Here is an 18,677-nt window from a genome sequence, read left to right as displayed (position 1 = left end):
AAGCATCGGAATCTAAAACGGGACTTACAGGAGAGGTTCAAATCATAGAAAGTGAGAGTGTCAGTCCTCTTGTACTTAAGTCGGCATTGTGCCTTTTGTATTACATTCGGATGCAATTTCTGTGTTTCATCGTCAATAAGAAGGTCGTAGGTATAAAGGAAACCTGAAGTGAAGCATCGGAATTAAAAACTGGACTCACAGGAGAGGTTCAAATCATAGAAAGTTAGAGTATCAGTCCTCTTGTACTTGAGTCAGCATTGTGCCCTTTCTATTAAATTCGGATGCAATTTCTGTGTTTCATCGTCAATAAGAAGGTCCAAGGGATACAGTAAACCTGAAGTGAAGCATCGGAATCTAAAACTGGACTCACAGGAGAGGTTCAAATCATAGAAAATTAGAGTGTCTGTCCGCTTGTACTTAAGTCGGCATTGTGCCTTTTGTATTAAATTCGGATGCAATTTCTGTGTTTCATCGTATACAAGAAGGTCCAAGGTATGCAGTAAACCTGAAATGAGTCATCGGAATGTAAAACTGGACTCACAGGAGAGGTTCAAATCATAGATAGTTAGAGTGTCAGTGCTCTTGTACTTCAGTCGGCATTGTGCCTTTTGTATTAAATTCGGATGCAATTTCTGTGTTTCATCGTCAATAAGAAGGTCCAAGGGATACAGTAAACCTGATGTGAGGCATCGGAATCTAAAACTGGACTCACAGGGGAGCTTCAAATCATAGCATGTTAGAGTGTCAGTCGTCTTGTACTTAGGTTTGCATTGTGCCTTTTGTATTAAATACGGATGCAATTTCTGTGTTTCATCGTCAATAAGAAGGTCCAAGGTACACAGTAAACCTCCAGTAAAGGATCGGAATCTCTATCTGGACTCACAGGAGAGGTTCAAATCATAGGAAGACAGAGTGTCTGTCCTCTTGTACCTAAGTCGGCATTGTGCCATTTGTAATAAATTCGGATGCAATTTGTGTGTCTCATCGTCAATAAGAAGGTCGAAGCGATACACTAAACCTGAGGTGAGGCATCGGAATCTAAAACTGGACTGACAGGAGAGGTTCAAACCATAGAAAGTTAGTGTGTCAGTCCTCTCCTACTTAAGTTGGCAATGTGTCTTTTGAATTTAATTCCGATGCAATTTCTGTGCCTCATAGTCAATAAGAAGGTCCAAGGTATACAGTAAACCTGAAGTGATGCATCGGAATCTAAAACTGGACTCACAGGAGAAGTTCAAATCATAGGAAGTTGGAGTGTCAGTCCTCTTGTACTAAAGTCGGCATTTTGCCTTTTGTATTAACTTCGGATTCAATTTCTGTGTTTCATTGTCAATAAGAGGGTCCTAGGGGTACAGTAAATCTGAAGTGAAGCATCGGAATCTAACAATGGACTCACTGGAGGGGTTCTAATCATTGAAAGGTAGAGTGTCTGTCCTCTTGTACTTAAGTTGGCATTGTGCCTTTTGTATTAAATTCGGATGCAATTTCTGTGTTTCATCGTTAATAAGAAGGTCGAAGGTATACAGTAAACCTGAAGTGAAGCATCGGAATCTAAAACTGGACTCACAGGAGCGGTTCAAATTATTGAAAGTGAGAGTGTCAGTCGTCCTGTACTTAAGTCGGCATTGTGCCTTTTGAATTAAATTCGGATACCATTTCTGTGTTTCATCGTTAATACGAAGGTCCAAGGTATACAGGAAACCTGAAGTGAAGCATCGGAATCTAACACTCTACTTACAAGATAGGTTCAAATCATAGCAAGTGAGTGTGTCAGTCCTCTTTTACTTAAGTCGGCATTGTGCCTCTTTTATTAAAATCGGATGCAATTTCTGTGTTTCATTGTCAATAAGAAGGTCCAAGGGATACAGTAAACCTGAAGTGAAGCATCGGAATCTAAAACGGGACTTACAGGAGAGGTTCAAATCATAGAAAGTGAGAGTGTCAGTCCTCTTGTACTTAAGTCGGCATTGTGCCTTTTGTATTAAATTCGGATGCAATTTCTGTGTTTCATCGTCAATAAGAAGGTCCAAGGGATACAGTAAACCTGATGTGAGGCATCGGAATCTAAAACTGGACTCACAGGGGAGCTTCAAATCATAGCATGTTAGAGTGTCAGTCGTCTTGTACTTAGGTTTGCATTGTGCCTTTTGTATTAAATACGGATGCAATTTCTGTGTTTCATCGTCAATAAGAAGGTCCAAGGTACACAGTAAACCTCCAGTAAAGCATCGGAATCTCTATCTGGACTCACAGGAGAGGTTCAAATCATAGGAAGACAGAGTGTCTGTCCTCTTGTACCTAAGTCGGCATTGTGCCATTTGTAATAAATTCGGATGCAATTTGTGTGTCTCATCGTCAATAAGAAGGTCGAAGCGATACACTAAACCTGAGGTGAGGCATCGGAATCTAAAACTGGACTGACAGGAGAGGTTCAAACCATAGAAAGTTAGTGTGTCAGTCCTCTCCTACTTAAGTTGGCAATGTGTCTTTTGAATTTAATTCCGATGCAATTTCTGTGCCTCATAGTCAATAAGAAGGTCCAAGGTATACAGTAAACCTGAAGTGATGCATCGGAATCTAAAACTGGACTCACAGGAGAAGTTCAAATCATAGGAAGTTGGAGTGTCAGTCCTCTTGTACTAAAGTCGGCATTTTGCCTTTTGTATTAACTTCGGATTCAATTTCTGTGTTTCATCGTCAATAAGAGGGTCCTAGGGGTACAGTAAATCTGAAGTGAAGCATCGGAATCTAACAATGGACTCACTGGAGATGTTCTAATCATTGAAAGGTAGAGTGTCAGTCCTCTTGTACTTAAGTTGGCATTGTGCCTTTTGTATTAAATTCGGATGCAATTTCTGTGTTTCATCGTTAATAAGAAGGTCGAAGGTATACAGTAAACCTGAAGTGAAGCATCGGAATCTAAAACTGGACTCACAGGAGCGGTTCAAATTATTGAAAGTGAGAGTGTCAGTCGTCCTGTACTTAAGTCGGCATTGTGCCTTTTGAATTAAATTCGGATACCATTTCTGTGTTTCATCGTTAATACGAAGGTCCAAGGTATACAGGAAACCTGAAGTGAAGCATCGGAATCTAACACTCTACTTACAAGATAGGTTCAAATCATAGCAAGTGAGTGTGTCAGTCCTCTTTTACTTAAGTCGGCATTGTGCCTCTTTTATTAAAATCGGATATAATTTCTGTGTTTCATTGTCAATAAGAAGGTCCAAGGGATACAGTAAACCTGAAGTGAAGCATCGGAATCTAAAACGGGACTTACAGGAGAGGTTCAAATCACAGAAAGTGAGAGTGTCAGTCCTCTTGTACTTAAGTCGGCATTGTGCCTTTTGTATTAAATTCGGATCAAATTTCTGTGTTTAATCGTCAATAAGATGGTCCAAGGGATACAGTAAACCTGAAGTGAAGCATCGGAATCTAAAACTGGACTCACAGGAGAGGTTCAAATCATAGAAAGACAGAGTGTCAGTGCTCTTGTACTTAAGTCGGCATTGTGCCTTTTGTATTGAATTCGGATGCACTTTCTGTGTTTCATCGTCAATAAGAAGGTCTAAGGGATACAGTAAACCTGATGTGAGGCATCGGAATCTAAAACTGGTCTCACAGGGGAGGTTCAATTATAGCAAGTTAGAGTGTCAGTCGTCTTGTACTTAGGTCGGCATTGTGCCTTTTGTATTAAATTCGGATGCAATTTCTGTGTTTCATCGTCAATAAGAAGGTCCAAGGTATACAGTAAACCTCCAGTGAAGCATCGGAATCACTAACAGGACTCACAGGAGGGGTTCAAATCATAGGAAAACAGAGTGTCTGTCCTCTTGTGCTTAAGTCGGCATTGTGCCATTTGTAATAGATTCGGATGCATTTTCTGTGTCACATCGTCAATAAGAAGGTCGAAGCAATACACTAAACCTGAGGTGAGGCATCGGAATCTAAAACTGGACTGACAGGAGAGGTTCAAACCATAGAAAGTTAGTGTGTCAGTCCTCTTGTACTTAAGTTGGAAACGTGTCTTTTGAATTTAATTCCGATGCAATTTCTGTTACTCATCGTCAATAAGAAGGTCCAAGGTATACAGTAAACCTGAAGTGATGCATCGGAATCTAAAACTGGACTCACAGGAGGGGTTCAAATCATAGAAAGTTAGTTTGTCAGTCGTCTTGTACTTAAGTCGGCATTGTGCATTTTGTATTAAATTGGGATGCAATTTCTGTGTTTCGTCGTCAATAGGAAGGTCCAAGGTATACAGTAAACCTGAAGTGAAGCATCGGCATCTAAAACTGAACTCATTGGAGAGGTTCAAATCATTGAAAGTTAGAGTGTCAGTCCTCTTCTACTTAAGTCGGCATCGTGCCTTTTGTATTAAATTCGGATGCAACTTCTGTGTTTCATCGTTAATAAGAAGTTCCTAGGGATACAGTAAACCAGAAGTGAGGCACCACAATCTAAAACTGGACTCACAGGAGAGTTTCAAATCATAGAAAGTTAGAGTGTCAGTCCTCTTGTACTTAAGTCGGCATTGTACCTTTTGTATTAAATTCGGATGCAATTTCTGTATTTCATCGTCAATAAGAAGCTCCAAGGTATACAGTAAGCCTGAAGTGAAGCATCGGGATCTAAAACTGGACTCACAGGAGAGGTTCAAATCATAGAGAGACAGAGTGTCAGTCCTCTTGTACTGAAGTCGGCATTGTGCCTTTTGTATTAAATTCGGATGCAATTTCTGTGTTTCATCGTCAACAAGATGGTAGAAGGTATAAAGGAAACCTGAAGTGAAGCATCGGAATCTAAAACTGGACTCACAGGAGAGGTTCAAATCATAGAAAGTTAGAGTGTCAGTCATCTTGTACTTAATTCGGCATTGTGCATTTTGTATTAAATTCGGATGCAATTTCTTTGTTTCATCGTCAATAAGAAAAGTACAAGGGATGCAGTATACCTGAACTGAAGCATCGGGATCTAAAACTGGACTCACAGGAGAGGTTCAAATCATAGAAAGTTGGAGTGTCAGTCCTCTTGTAATTAAGTCGGCATTATGCCTTTTGTATTAAATTCGGATGCAATTTCTGTGTTTCATCGTCAATAGGAAGGTCCAAGGTATACAGTAAACCTGAAGTGAAGCAGCGGAATCTAAAACTGGACTCCTGGAGAGGTTCAAATGATAGAAAGTTAGAGTGTCAGTTCTCTTGTACTGAAGTCGGCATTGTGCCTTTTGTATTAAATTCGGATGCAATTTCTGTGTTTCATCGTTAATAAGAAGGTCCTAGGGATACAGAAAACCTGAAGTGAGGCATCGGAATCTAAAACTGGACTCACAAGAGAGGTTCAAATCATAGAAAGTTAGAGTGTCAGTCCTCTTGTTCTTAAGTCGGCATTGTGCCTTTTGTATTAAGTTCGGATACAATTTCTGTGTTTCGTCGTTAATAAGAAGGTCCTAGGTATACAGTATGCCTAAAGTCAGGCATCGGAATCTAAAACTGGACTCACAGGAGAGGTTCAAATCATAGAAAGTTAGAGTGTCAGTCCTCTTGTACTTAAGTCGGCATTGTGCCTTTTGTACTAAATTCGGATGCAATTTCTGTGTTTCATCGTCAATAAGAAGGTCCAAGGTATACAGTAAACCTGAAGTGAAGCATCGGAAACTAAAACTGGACTCACAGGAGACGTTCAAATCATAGAAAGACAGAGTGTCAGCCCTCTTGTACTTAAGTCGGCATTGTGCCTTATGTATTAAATTCGGATGCAATTTCTGTGTTTCATCGCCAATAGGAAGGTCCAAGGTATACAGTAAACCTGCAGTGAAGCAACTTAATCTAAAACTGGACTCACTGGAGAGGTTCAAGTCATAGAAAGTGAGAGTGTCAGTCCTGTTGTACTTAAGTCGTCATTGTGCCTTTTGTATTAAATTCGGATGCAATTTCTGTGTTTCATCGTCATTAAGAAGGTCCAAGGGATACAGTAAACCTGAAGTGAGGCATCGGAATCTAAAACTGGACTCACTGGAGAGGTTCAAATCATAGAAAGTTAGATTGTCAGTCCTCTTGTACTGAAGTCGGCATTGTGCTTTTTGTATTAAATTCTAATGCAATTTCTGTGTTTAATCGTTAATAAGAAGGTCCTAGGGATACAGTAAACCTGAAGTGAGGCATCGGAATCTAAAACTGGACTCACAGGAGAGGTTCAAATCATAGAGTGTTAGATTGTCAGTCCTCTTGTACTTAAGTCGGCATTGTGCCTTTTGTATTAAATTCGGATGCAATTTCTGTGTTTCATCATCAATAAGAAAGTCCAAGGTATACAGTAAACCTGAAGTGAAGCATCGGAATCTAAAACTGGACTCACTGGAGAGGACCAAATCATAGAAAGTGAGGGTGTCAGTACCGTTGTACTTAAGTCGCCATTGTGCCATTTGTATTAAATTCGGATGCAATTTCTGTGTTTCATCGTCATTAAGAAGGTCCACGGGATACAGTAAACCTGAAGTGAAGCATCGGAAACTAAAACTGGTCTCACTGGAAAGGTTCAAATCATAGAAAGTTAGATTGTCAGTCCTCTTGTACTGAAGTCGGCATTGTGCCTTTTGTATTAAATTCGGATGCAATTTCTATGTTTCATCGTTAATAAGAATGTCCTAGGGATACAGTAAACCTGAAGGGAAGCATCGGAATCTAAAACTGGACTCACAGGAGAGGTTCAAATCATAGAATGTTAGAGTGTCAGTCCTCTTGTACTTAAGTCGGCATTGTGCCTTTTGTATTAATTCGAATGCAATTTCTGTGTTTCATCGTCAATAAGAAGGTCCAAGGTATACAGTAAACCTGAAGTGAAGTATCGGAATCTAAAACTGGACTCACAGGAGAGGTTCAAACCAAAGAAAGTGAGAGTCTCAGTCCTCTTGTACTTAAAACGGCATTGTGCCTTTTGTATTACATTCGGATGCAATTTCTGTGTTTCATCGTCAATAAGAAAGTCCAAGGGTTACAGTAAACCTGAAGTGAGGCATCGGAATCTAAAACTGGACTTACAGGAGAGGTTCAAATCATAGAGAGTTAGAGTGTCAGTCGTCTTATACTTAACTCGTCATTGTGCCTTTTGTATTCAATTCGGATGCAATTTCTCAGTTTCATTGTCAATAGGAAGGTCCAAGGTATACAGTAAACCAGAAGTGAAGCATCGGAATCTAAAACTGGACTCACAGAAGAGGTTCAAATCATAGCAAGTTGGTGTGTCTGTCCTCTTGTACTTAAGTTGGCATTGTGCCTTTTGTATTAACTTCGGATGCAATTTCTGTGTTTCATCGTCAATAAGAGGGTCCTAGGGGTACAGTAAACCTGAAGTGAAGCATCGGAATCTAACACTGGACTCACGGGAGAGGTTCAAATCATAGAAAGGTAGAGTGTCAGTCCTCTTGTGCTTAAGTTGGCATTGTGCCTTTTGTATTAAATTCGGTTGCAATTTCTGTGTTTCATCGTTAATAAGAAGGTCCAAGGTATACAGTAAACCTGAAGTGAAGCATCGGAATCTAAAACTGGACTCACAGGAGCTTTTCAAATCATTGAAAGAGAGAGTGTCAGTCGTCCTGTACGTAAGTCGGCATTGTGCCTTTTGTATTAAATTCGGATACCATTTCTGTGTTTCATCGTTAATACGAAGGTCCAAGGTATACAGGAAACCTGAAGTGAAGCATCGGAATCTAAAACTGGAGTCGCAGGAGAGCTTCAAATCATAGAAAGTTAGTGTGTCAGTCCTCTTGTACTTAATTGGGCATTGGGCCTTTTATATTAAATTCGGATGCAATTTCTGTGTTTCATCGTCAATAAGAAGGTACAAGGAATACAGTAAATCTGAAGTGAAGCATCGGAATCTAACACTCTACTTACAAGATAGGTTCAAATCATAGTAAGTGAGTGTGTCAGTCCTCTTTTACTTAAGGCGGCATTGTGCCATTTGTATTAAATTCGGATACCATTTCTGTGTTTCATCGTTAATACGAAGGTCCAAGGTATACAGGAAACCTGAAATGAAGCATCGGAATCTAAAACTGGAGTCACAGGAGAGCTTCAAATCATAGAAAGTCAGTGTGTCAGTCCTCTTGTACTTAATTGGGCATTAGGCCTTTTATATTAAATTCGGATGCAATTTCTATGTTTCATCGTCAATAAGAAGGTACAAGGAATACAGTAAATCTGAAGTGAAGCATCGGAATCTAACACTCTACTTACAAGATAGGTTCAAATCATAGTAAGTGAGTGTGTCAGTCCTCTTTTACTTAAGGCGGCATTGTGCCTTTTGTATTAAATTCGGATGCAATTTCTGTGTTTCATCGTCAATAAGAAGGTCCAAGGGATACAGTAAACGTAAAGTGAGGCATCTGAATCCAAAACTAGGCTGACAGGAGAGGTTCAAATCAAAAAAAGTTAGAGTGTCAGTACTCTTGTACTTAAGTCGGCATTGTGCCTTTTGTATTAAATATCGGATGCAATCTCTGTGTTTCATCGTCAATAGGAAGGTCCAAGGGATACAGTAAACCTGAAGTGAAGCATCGGAATCTGAAACTGGACTCACAGGAGAGGTTCAAATCATAGAAAGACAGAGTGTCAGTCCTCTTGTACTGAAGTCGGCATTGTGCCTTTTGTATTAAATTCGGATGCCATTTCTGTGTTTCATCGTCAACAAGAAGGTCCAAGGTATGCAGTAAACCTGAAATGAGTCATCGGAATGTAAAACAGGACTCACATGGGAGGTTCAAATCATAGAATGTTAGAGTGTCAGTCGTCTTGTACTTATGTCGGCATTGTGCCTTTTGTATTAAATATCAGATGCAATTTCTGTGTTTCATCGTCAATAGGAAGGTCCAAGGGATACAGTAAACCTGAAGTGAAGCATCGGAATCTAAAACTGGACTCACAGGAGAGGTTCAAATCATAGATAGTTAGAGTGTCAGTGCTCTTCTACTTCAGTCGGCATTGTGCCTTTTGTATTAAATTCGGATGCAATTTCTGTGTTTCATCGTCAATAAGAAGGTCCAAGGTATACAGTAAACCTCCAGTAAAGCATCGAAATCTCTATCTGGACTCACAGGAGAGGTTCAAATCATAGGAAGACAGAGTGTCTGTCCTCTTGTACTTAAGTCGGCATTGTGCCTTTTGTAATAAATTCGGATGCAATTTGTGTGTCTCATCGTCAATAAGAAGGTCGAAGCGATACACTAAACCTGAGGTGAGGCATCGGAATCTAAAACTGGTCTGACAGGAGAGGTTCAAACCATAGAAAGTTAGAGTGTCAGTCCTCTTGTACTTAAGTTGGCAATGTGTCTTTTGAATTTAATTCCGATACAATTTCTGTGCCTCATCGTCAATAACAAGGTCCAAGGTATACAGTAAACCTGAAGTGATGCATTGGAATCTAAAACTGGACTCACAGGAGAGGTTCAAATCATAGGAAGTTGGAGTGTCAGTCCTCTTGTACTTAAGTCGGCATTGTGCCTTTTGTATTAACTTCGGATGCAATTTCTGTGTTTCATCGTCAATAAGAGGGTCCTAGGGGTACAGTAAACCTGAAGTGAAGCATCGGAATCTAACACTGGACTCACGGGAGAGGTTCAAATCATTGAAAGGTAGAGTGTCAGTCCTCTTGTACTTAAGTTGGCATTGTGCCTTTTGTATTAAATTCGGATGCAATTTCTGTGTTTCATCGTTAATAAGAAGGTCCAAGGTATACAGTAAACCTGAAGTGAAGCATCGGAATCTAAAACTGCACTCACAGGAGAGGTTCAAATCATAGATAGTTAGACTGTCAGTCGTCTTGTACTTATGTCGGCATTGTGCCTTTTGTATTAAATATCGGATGCAATTTCTGTGTTTAATCGTCAATAGGAAGGTCCAAGGGATACAGTAAACCTGAAGTGAAGCATCGGAATCTAAAACTGACTCACAGGAGAGGTTCAAATCATAGAAAGACAGAGTGTCAGTCCTCTTGTACTGAAGTCGGCATTGTGCCTTTTGTATTAAATTCGGATGCAATTTCTGTGTTTCATCGTATACAAGAAGGTCCAAGGTATGCAGTAAACCTGAAATGAGTCATCGGAATGTAAAACTGGACTCACAGGAGAGGTTCAAATCATAGATAGTTAGAGTGTCAGTGCTCTTGTACTTCAGTCGGCATTGTGCCTTTTGTATTAAATTCGGATGCAATTTCTGTGATTCATCGTCAATAAGAAGGTCCAAGGGATACAGTAAACCTGATGTGAGGCATCGGAATCTAAAACTGGACTCACAGGGGAGCTTCAAATCATAGCATGTTAGAGTGTCAGTCGTCTTGTACTTAGGTTTGCATTGTGCCTTTTGTATTAAATACGGATGCAATTTCTGTGTTTCATCGTCAATAAGAAGGTCCAAGGTTCACAGTAAACCTCCAGTAAAGCATCGGAATCTCTATCTGGACACACAGGAGAGGTTCAAATCATAGGAAGACAGAGTGTCTGTCCTCTTGTACCTAAGTCGGCATTGTGCCATTTGTAATAAATTCGGATGCAATTTGTGTGTCTCATCGTCAATAAGAAGGTCGAAGCGATACACTAAACCTGAGGTGGGGCATCGGAATCTAAAACTGGACTGACAGGAGAGGTTCAAACCATAGAAAGTTAGTGTGTCAGTCCTCTCGTACGTAAGTTGGCAATGTGTCTTTTGAATTTAATTCCGATGCAATTTCTGTGCCTCATAGTCAATAAGAAGGTCCAAGGTATACAGTAAACCTGAAGTGATGCATCGGAATCTAAAACTGGACTCACAGGAGAGGTTCAAATCATAGGAAGTTGGAGTGTCAGTCCTCTTGTACTAAAGTCGGCATTTTGCCTTTTGTATTAACTTCGGATTCAATTTCTGTGTTTCATCGTCAATAAGAGGGTCCTAGGGGTACAGTAAATCTGAAGTGAAGCATCGGAATCTAACAATGGACTCACGGGAGAGGTTCTAATCATTGAAAGGTAGAGTGTCAGTCCTCTTGTACTTAAGTTGGCATTGTGCCTTTTGTATTAAATTCGGATGCAATTTCTGTGTTTCATCGTTAATAAGAAGGTCGAAGGTATACAGTAAACCTGAAGTGAAGCATCGGAATCTAAAACTGGACTCACAGGAGCGGTTCAAATTATTGAAAGTGAGAGTGTCAGTCGTCCTGTACTTAAGTCGGCATTGTGCCTTTTGAATTAAATTCGGATACCATTTCTGTGTTTCATCGTTAATAAGAAGGTCCAAGGTATACAGGAAACCTGAAGTGAAGCATCGGAATCTAACACTCTACTTACAAGATAGGTTCAAATCATAGCAAGTGAGTGTGTCAGTCTTCTTTTACTTAAGTCGGCATTGTGCCTCTTTTATTAAAATCGGATGCAATTTCTGTGTTTCATTGTCAATAAGAAGGTCCAAGGGATACAGTAAACCTGAAGTGAAGCATCGGAATCTAAAACGGGACTTACAGGAGAGGTTCAAATCATAGAAAGTGAGAGTGTCAGTCCTCTTGTACTTAAGTCGGCATTGTGCCTTTTGTATTAAATTCGGATCAAATTTCTGTGTTTAATCGTCAATAAGATGGTCCAAGGGATACAGTAAACCTGAAGTGAAGCATCGGAATCTAAAACTGGACTCACAGGAGAGGTTCAAATCATAGAAAGACAGAGTGTCAGTCCTCTTGTACTGAAGTCGGCTCTGTGCCTTTTGTATTAAATTCGGATGCAATTTCTGTGTTTCATCGTCAACAAGAAGGTCCAAGGTATGCAGTAAACCTGAAGTGAGTCATCGGAATGTAAAAGTGGACTCACAGGCGAGATTCAAATCATAGATAGTTAGAGTGTCAGTGCTCTTGTACTTAAGTCGGCATTGTGCCTTTTGTATTGAATTCGGATGCACTTTCTGTGTTTCATCGTCAATAAGAAGGTCTAAGGGATACAGTAAACCTGATGTGAGGCATCGGAATCTAAAACTGGTCTCACAGGGGAGGTTCAATCATAGCAAGTTAGAGTGTCAGTCGTCTTGTACTTAGGTCGGCATTGTGCCTTTTGTATTAAATTCGGATGCAATTTCTGTGTTTCATCGTCAATAAGAAGGTCCAAGGTATACAGTAAACCTCCAGTGAAGCATCGGTATAACTAACAGGACTCACAGGAGGGGTTCAAATCATAGGAAGACAGAGTGTCTGTCCTCTTGTGCTTAAGTCGGCATTGTGCCATTTGTAATAGATTCGGATGCATTTTCTGTGTCTCATCGTCAATAAGAAGGTCGAAGCAATACACTAAACCTGAGGTGAGGCATCGGAATCTAAAACTGGACTGACAGGAGAGGTTCAAACCATAGAATGTTAGTGTGTCAGTCCTCTTGTACTTAAGTTGGAAACGTGTCTTTTGATTTTAATTCCGATGCAATTTCTGTTACTCATCGTCAATAAGAAGGTCCAAGGTATACAGTAATCCTGAAGTGATGCATCGGAATCTAAAACTGGACTCACAGGAGGGGTTCAAATCATAGAAAGTTAGTTTGTCAGTCGTCTTGTACTTAAGTCGGCATTGTGCATTTTGTATTAAATTGGGATGCAATTTCTGTGTTTCATCGTCAGTAGGAAGGTCCAAGGTATACAGTAAACCTGAAGTGAAGCATCGGCATCTAAAACTGAACTCATTGGAGAGGTTCAAATCATTGAAAGTTAGAGTGTCAGTCCTCTTCTACTTAAGTCGGCATTGTGCCTTTTGTATTAAATTCAGATGCAATTTCTGTGTTTCATCGTTAATAAGAAGTCCCTAGGGATACAGTAAACCTGAAGTGAGGCACCACAATCTAAAACTGGACTCACAGGAGAGTTTCAAATCATAGAAAGTTAGAGTGTCAGTCCTCTTGTACTTAAGTCAGCATTGTACCTTTTGTATTAAATTCGGATGCAATTTCTGTATTTCATCGTCAATAAGAAGCTCCAAGGTATACAGTAAGCCCTGAAGTGAAGCATCGGAATCTAAAACTGGACTCACAGGAGAGGTTCAAATCATAGAGAGACAGAGTGTCAGTCCTCTTGTACTGAAGTCGGCATTGTGCCTTTTGTATTATATTCGGATGCAATTTCTGTTTTTCATCGTCAACAAGATGGTCCAAGGTATAAAGGAAACCTGAAGTGAAGAATCGGAATCTAAAACTGGACTCACAGGAGAGGTTCAAATCATAGAAAGTTAGAGTGTCAGTCATCTTGTACTTAATTCGGCATTGTGCATTTTGTATTAAATTCGGATGCAATTTCTTTGTTTCATCGTCAATAAGAAAAGTACAAGGGATGCAGTATACCTGAACTGAAGCATCGGAATCTAAAACTGGACTCACAGGAGAGGTTCAAATCATAGAAAGTTAGAGTGTCAGTCCTCTTGTAATTAAGTCGGCATTGTGCCTTTTGTATTAAATTCGGATGCAATTTCTGTGTTTCATCGTCAATAGGAAGGTCCAAGGTATACAGTAAACCTGAAGTGAAGCAGCGGAATCTAAAACTGGACTCCTGGAGAGGTTCAAATGATAGAAAGTTAGAGTGTCAGTTCTCTTGTACTGAAGTCGGCATTGTGCCTTTTGTATTAAATTCGGATGCAATTTCTGTGTTTCATCGTTAATAAGAAGGTCCTAGGGATACAGAAAACCTGAAGTGAGGCATCGGAATCTAAAACTGGACTCACAAGAGAGGTTCAAATCATAGAAAGTTAGAGTGTCAGTCCTCTTGTTCTTAAGTCGGCATTGTGCCTTTTGTATTAAGTTTGGATACAATTTCTGTGTTTCGTCGTTAATAAGAAGGTCCTAGGTATACAGTATGCCTAAAGTCAGGCATCGGAATCTAAAACTGGACTCACAGGAGAGGTTCAAATCATAGAAAGTTAGAGTGTCAGTCCTCTTGTACTTAAGTCGGCATTGTGCCTTTTGTACTAAATTCGGATGCAATTTCTGTGTTTCATCGTCAATAAGAAGGTCCAAGGTATACAGTAAACCTGAAGTGAAGCATCGGAAACTAAAACTGGACTCACAGGGGACGTTCAAATCATAGAAAGACAGAGTGTCAGCCCTCTTGTACTTAAGTCGGCATTGTGCCTTATGTATTAACTTCGGATGCAATTTCTGTGTTTCATCGCCAATAGGAAGGTCCAAGGTATACAGTAAACCTGCAGTGAAGCAACTTAATCTAAAACTGGACTCACTGGAGAGGTTCAAATCATAGAAAGTGAGAGTGTCAGTCCTGTTGTACTTAAGTCGGCATTGTGCCTTTTGTATTAAATTCGGATGCAATTTCTGTGTTTCATCGTCATTAAGAAGGTCCAAGGGATACAGTAAACCTGAAGTGAGGCATCGGAATCTAAAACTGGACTCACTGGAGAGGTTCAAATCATAGAAAGTTAGATTGTCAGTCCTCTTGTACTGAAGTCGGCATTGTGCTTTTTGTATTAAATTCGGATGCAATTTCTGTGTTTAATCGTTAATAAGAAGGTCCTAGGGATACAGTAAACCTGAAGTGAGGCATCGGAATCTAAAACTGGACTCACAGGAGAGGTTCAAATCATAGAGTGTTAGATTGTCAGTCCTCTTGTACTTAAGTCGGCATTGTGCCTTTTGTATTAAATTCGGATGCAATTTCTGTGTTTCATCATCAATAAGAAAGTCCAAGGGATACAGTAAACCTGAAGTGAGGCATCGGAATCTAAAACTGGACTCACACGAGAGGTTCAAATCATAGAAAATTAGAGTGTCAGTCGTCTTGTACCTAAGTCGGCATTGTGCCTTTAGTATTCAATTCGGATGCAATTTCTGTGTTTCATTGTCAATAGGAAGGTCCAAGGTATACAGTAAACTTGAAGTGAAGCATCGGAAACTAAAACTGGACTCACAGGAGAGGTTCAAATCATAGAAAGTTAGAGTGTCAGTCCTCTTGTACTTAAGTCGGCATTGTGCCTTTTGTATTAAGTTCGGATGCAATTTCTGTGTTTCGTCGTTAATAAGAATGTCCAAGGTATACAGTATGCCTGAAGTCAGGCATCGGAATCTAAAACTGGACTCACAGGAGAGGTTCAAATCATAGAATGTTAGAGTGTCAGTCCTCTTGTACTTAAGTCGGCATTGTGCCTTTTGTATTAATTTCGGATGCAATATCTGTGTTTCATCGCCAATAGGAAGGTCCAAGGTATACAGTAAACCTGCAGTGAAGCATCGGAATCTAAAACTGGACTCACTTGAGTGGTTCAAATCATAGAAAGTGAGAGTGTCAGTCCTGTTGTACTTAAGTCGGCATTGTGTCTTTTGTATTAAATTCGGATGCAATTTCTGTGTTTCATCGTCATTGAGAGGGTCCAAGGGATACAGTAAACCTGAAGTGAAGCATCGGAATCTAAAACTGGACTCACTGGAGAGGTTCAAATTATAGAAAGTTAGGATGTCAGTCCTCTTGTACTGAAGTCGGCATTGTGCCTTTTGTATTAAATTCGGATGCAATTTCTGTGTTTCATCGTTAATAAGAAGGTCCTAGGGATACAGTAAACCTGAAGTGAGGCATCGGAATCTAAAACTGGACTCACAGGAGAGGTTCACATCATAGAATGTTAGAGTGTCAGTCCTCTTGTACTTAAGTCGGCATTGTGCCTTTTGTATTAAATTCGGATGCAATTTCTGTGTATCATCGTCAATAAGAATGTCTAAGGTATACAGTAAACCTGAAGTGAAGTATCGGAATCTAAAACTGGACTCACAGGGAAGGTTGAAATAATAGAAAGTGAGAGTGTCAGTCCTCTTGTACTTAAATCGGCATTGTGCCTTTTGTATTAAATTCAAATACAATTTCTGTGTTTCATCGTCAATAAGAAAGTCCAAGGGATACAGTAAACCTGAAGTGAGGCATCTGAATCTAAAACTGGACTCACAGGAGAGGTTCAAATCATAGAAAGTTAGAGTGTCAGTCGTTTTGTACTTAAGTCGGCATTGTGCCTTTTGTATTCAATTCGGATGCAATTTCTGTGTTTCATTGTCAATAGGAAGGTCCAAGGGATACAGTAAACCTGAAGTGAGGCATCGGAATCTAAAACTGGACTCACACGAGAGGTTCAAATCATAGGAATTTAGAGTGTCAGTCGTCTTGTACTTAAGCCGGCATTGTGCCTTTTGTATTCAATTTGGATGCAATTTCTGTGTTTCATTGTCAATAGGAAGGTCCAAGGTATACAGTAAACCTGAAGTGAAGCATCGGAAACTAAAACTGGACGCACAGGAGAGGTTCAAATCATAGAAAGTTAGAGTGTCAGTCCTCTTGTACTTAAGTCGGCATTGTGCCTTTTGTATTAAGTTCGGATGCAATTTCTGTGTTTCGTCGTTAATAAGAAGGTCCTAGGTATACAGTATGCCTGAAGTCAGGCATCGGAATCTAAAACTGGACTCACAGGAGAGGTTCAAATCATAGAATGTTAGAGTGTCAGTCCTCTTGTACTTAAGTCGGCATTGTGCTTTTTGTATTAAATTCGGATGCAATTTCTGTGTTTCATCGTCAATATGAAGGTCCAAGGGATACAGTAAACCTGAAGTGAAGCATCGGAATCTAAAACTGGACTCTTAGGAGACGTTCAAATCATAGAAAGTGAGAGTGTCAGTCCTCTTGTACTTAAGCCGGCATTGTGCCTTTTGTAATCAATTCGGATGCAATTTCTGTCTTTCATAGTCAATAGGAATGTCCAAGGTATGCAGTAAACCTGAAGTGAAGCATGGGAATCTAAAACTGGACTCTCAGGAGAGGTTCAAATCATAGAAAGTTAGAGTGTCAGTCCTCTTGTACTTAAGTTGGCATTGTGCCTTTTGTACTAAATCCGGATGCAATTTCTGTGTTTCATCGTCAATACGAAGGTCCAAGGGATACAGTAAACCTGAAGTGAGGCATCGGAATCTAAAACTGGACTCACAGGAGAGGTTCAAATCATAGAAAGTTAGAGTATCAGTCCTCTTGTACTTAAGTCGGCATTGTGCCTTTTGTACTAAATTCGGATGCAATTTCTGTGTTTCATCGTCAATAAGAAGGTCCAAGGTATACAGTAAACCTGAAGTGAAGCATCGGAAACTAAAACTGGACTCACAGGAGAGGTTCAAATCATAGAAAGACAGAGTGTCAGCCCTCTTGTACTTAAGTCGGCATTGTGCCTTATGTATTATATTCGGATGCAATTTCTGTTTTTCATCGTCAACAAGATGGTCCAAGGTATAAAGGAAACCTGAAGTGAAGCATCGGAATCTAAAACTGGACTCACAGGAGAGGTTCAAATCATAGAAAGTTAGAGTGTCAGTCATCTTGTACTTAATTCGGCATTGTGCATTTTGTATTAAATTCGGATGCAATTTCTTTGTTTCATCGTCAATAAGAAAAGTACAAGGGAAGCAGTATACCTGAACTGAAGCATCGGAATCTAAAACTGGACTCACAGGAGAGGTTCAAATCATAGAAAGTTAGAGTGTCAGTCCTCTTGTAATTAAGTCGGCATTGTGCCTTTTGTATTAAATTCGGATGCAATTTCTGTGTTTCATCGTCAATAGGAAGGTCCAAGGTATACAGTAAACCTGAAGTGAAGCAGCGGAATCTAAAACTGGACTCCTGGAGAGGTTCAAATGATAGAAAGTTAGAGTGTCAGTTCTCTTGTACTGAAGTCGGCATTGTGCCTTTTGTATTAAATTCGGATGCAATTTCTGTGTTTCATCGTTAATAAGATGGTCCTAGGGATACAGAAAACCTGAAGTGAGGCATCGGAATCTAAAACTGGACTCACAAGAGAGGTTCAAATCATAGAAAGTTAGAGTGTCAGTCCTCTTGTTCTTAAGTCGGCATTGTGCCTTTTGTATTAAGTTCGGATACAATTTCTGTGTTTCGTCGTTAATAAGAAGGTCCTAGGTATACAGTATGCCTAAAGTCAGGCATCGGAATCTAAAACTGGACTCACAGGAGAGGTTCAAATCATAGAAAGTTAGAGTGTCAGTCCTCTTGTACTTAAGTCGGCATTGTGCCTTTTGTACTAAATTCGGATGCAATTTCTGTGTTTCATCGTCAATAAGAAGGTCCAAGGTATACAGTAAACCTGAAGTGAAGCATCGGAAACTAAAACTGGACTCACAGGGGACGTTCAAATCATAGAAAGACAGAGTGTCAGCCCTCTTGTACTTAAGTCGGCATTGTGCCTTATGTATTAACTTCGGATGCAATTTCTGTGTTTCATCGCCAATAGGAAGGTCCAAGGTATACAGTAAACCTGCAGTGAAGCAACTTAATCTAAAACTGGACTCACTGGAGAGGTTCAAATCATAGAAAGTGAGAGTGTCAGTCCTGTTGTACTTAAGTCGGCATTGTGCCTTTTGTATTAAATTCGGATGCAATTTCTGTGTTTCATCGTCATTAAGAAGGTCCAAGGGATACAGTAAACCTGAAGTGAGGCATCGGAATCTAAAACTGGACTCACTGGAGAGGTTCAAATCATAGAAAGTTAGATTGTCAGTCCTGTTGTACTGAAGTCGGCATTGTGCTTTTTGTATTAAATTCGGATGCAATTTCTGTGTTTAATCGTTAATAAGAAGGTCCTAGGGATACAGTAAACCTGAAGTGAGGCATCGGAATCTAAAACTGGACTCACAGGAGAGGTT

The sequence above is a fragment of the Schistocerca serialis genome, unplaced genomic scaffold (assembly GCF_023864345.2).
Source record: "Schistocerca serialis cubense isolate TAMUIC-IGC-003099 unplaced genomic scaffold, iqSchSeri2.2 HiC_scaffold_1362, whole genome shotgun sequence".
Taxonomy (NCBI): Eukaryota; Metazoa; Arthropoda; class Insecta; order Orthoptera; family Acrididae; genus Schistocerca; species Schistocerca serialis.
This window is presented reverse-complemented; position numbering follows the sequence as displayed.